The 2,257-nt window shown below is 48.9% G+C and overlaps 1 long non-coding RNA gene across 1 annotated transcript in view; it reads left to right on the top strand.

Moving 5' to 3' along the window:
- Positions 1-1,606: 1,606 nt before the first annotated feature.
- The window catches only part of LOC109287841, a 19,741-nt gene continuing 19,090 nt past the window's right edge, over positions 1,607-2,257 (top strand). The window contains exon 1 of the long non-coding RNA XR_002094975.1: positions 1,607-1,619. This is a non-coding gene — a long non-coding RNA (uncharacterized LOC109287841). The remainder of the gene's footprint in view (positions 1,620-2,257) is intronic.

The following is a 2,257-nucleotide window of genomic DNA, read 5'->3' as shown; positions in this document are numbered from 1 at the left end:
CAACTTTCTCCTCCTCTGATCTAGGTTGCTGGTAGGAGCAAACAGCAAAACCCTGAAGGTATTTGTTTAAATACAACTATGCTATGCTTCTCCAAGTCAGTGGGGATAACATTTTCTGGCAGGCATGTCAAAAATTAAGCCCTGCATCCTCCCCAAATGCCACTCTAATCCCCTTTCCTTGCCTGATCTGTTGTTTTCTGCTTCCTGCCCAGCCCCTTGTCCAGTGTGCTGTTCTTCTTTTTGCTCCATGCTTTATGCTGCCTGTCCAGTCATCAGAAACAAAAAAGCACCTGTCTCTGAATCAGGGTAGTTTAGGTCTGCACGCAGGTTAAGATACTACATGAACAGTTGGATTCGGCTGACTGCTCCTCCCAGCAGATGTCAGGGTAGTTTAGGTCCCCCAGGTCACTTCAAGCTACTTAATCAAGCAGGTTTTTGTTGTCACCTGGGCTATGGCACCACACTTAGAAGTTGTGTGCTATTGGACCAGGTCAGGTCCTGCCTCCATGGAGCTAGCTTAGCTCATTGGTATGTGGGGCACATGGAGGCAGGACTCAGCTTCTGCTTGTGGTGCTGGGAGTCCAGGGTGGCAGCAAGAGCCAGCCTAGTTCTGTGTGAACACGTGCCAGCAGGCCAGATTGGCACTGTGCACTATGTGACCGCGCTGCCGGGGGTCTCTGCCAGGAGCAGGCTATAGGCTCCCAGAAACTGCTTCTGCCCTGTCCCTGAGCCCCAGTTGTGGACTTCCTAGGAAAAGCATGGGGATCACTGGAGCCTGAGCATAGGCGCAGAACAACGAGTGGCACTGGTCAGAGCCATAAAGCAGTGGGTAGGACAACTAAAGTTGGACTCATCCTGATGCTGAGACAGAGCTGCTGCTGGGAGGGAGCTAGTGGTGACAGGCAGGGGCTGAGGATCTGGAGTCAGGGGCACTGGCGGGGCTATGGGTTGGGCAAGGGCAGGAGCAGGGGACTGGCATATTGGTGCTGCTCAGCACTCAACATCCTAGTGAGTGAAGGAGGCAGGAGAAGCTCTGATTTTTCTATGATAAAAATCAAAAGCAAATGCCAAAGTGTGTAGATATTTAGAATTCATGTTATTATGATGATAGAGACACTGGTAGGCTTCCAGTTGGCTTGAAAATTGTAACTATATCAATAAAACATTACCCAACTGATCTTTTAATATAGTGGTATTTCATTTTAATTGCTGAAGAACATGGATTTTGGGTATTTTAATGAGATAATTTGGGGTTTTTTATCAGAGAATTTGCAATTTTTAAACAGGGAACACCAGGATCTCTTTTAGTGCAGCAAGTGGTGGGACCCAAGCAGAGGAACCTGCCCAAAGCTAGCACCAGGGACCCAGCTGGAGGGCAGACAATATTGCTGACCTCCTGGCCAGGAGGAAATGCTTCAATACTTTGAAGCGGGCCACTACGAAGAGCACATCTTTTGGGTGATAGATGCCCAGATGACAGAGCGAGGACACCAGGAGACATGACAGCAGCGCTGTCCAAAGGCCAACTGTGCAGCCATGGCCCACTGGTAGCTGGCCCAGAGGAGCAGGCAGCTCTGCTTCAGTGCCCATACCACAGCCCAGGTGTCTGTGAGGTCTCTGTCTGGGTCTGGCAGGCATACAGCCATGGGGCTGCAGCTCCAAGGGGACAGATACTGTCACAGGTAGCAGCAGATTGCAGCCAGGCAGCAGCCCCCACTGCCAGACTGCTGCTATGGGTAGAAGGTTCAGGGACCACTCTAGGATAGGGCTCCTTCAGCAGTCCAGCTGGCACAAGGGGCTACTTTTTATGTAGATCTATATAGATATATACATATCTATATCTATACAGTAAAGTATCTATATAGATATAGATATGATATATATATCTGTATTATAATAATAATAATAATAATAATAATAATAATGCTGACCTCGTGAAGGAACACCTTGAGAGGCTGGATACCTTCAAGTCAGCTGGCCCTGACAATCTACACCCCAGGGTACTTAAGGAGCTGCTGGGAATCATAGCCCAGCCTCTGGCATGGATCTTTGAGAACTCCTGGTGCTCTGGTGTAGTGCCCGAAGACTGGAAGAAGGCCAATGTGGTGCCTATCTTCAAGAAAGGGAGGAAAGTGGATCCAGCTAACTATAGGCCCATCACCCAGACTTCTATCCCAGGGAAGATCTTAGAAAAGTTTATTAAAGAGGCCATCCTTAACTGACTGGCCGATGCCAACATCCTAAGGGATAGCCAGCA

Source organism: Gavialis gangeticus, unplaced genomic scaffold (genome assembly GCF_001723915.1).
Source record: "Gavialis gangeticus isolate Ggan-Ray unplaced genomic scaffold, GavGan_comp1, whole genome shotgun sequence".
Taxonomy (NCBI): Eukaryota; Metazoa; Chordata; order Crocodylia; family Gavialidae; genus Gavialis; species Gavialis gangeticus.
This window is presented reverse-complemented; position numbering and strand designations above follow the sequence as displayed.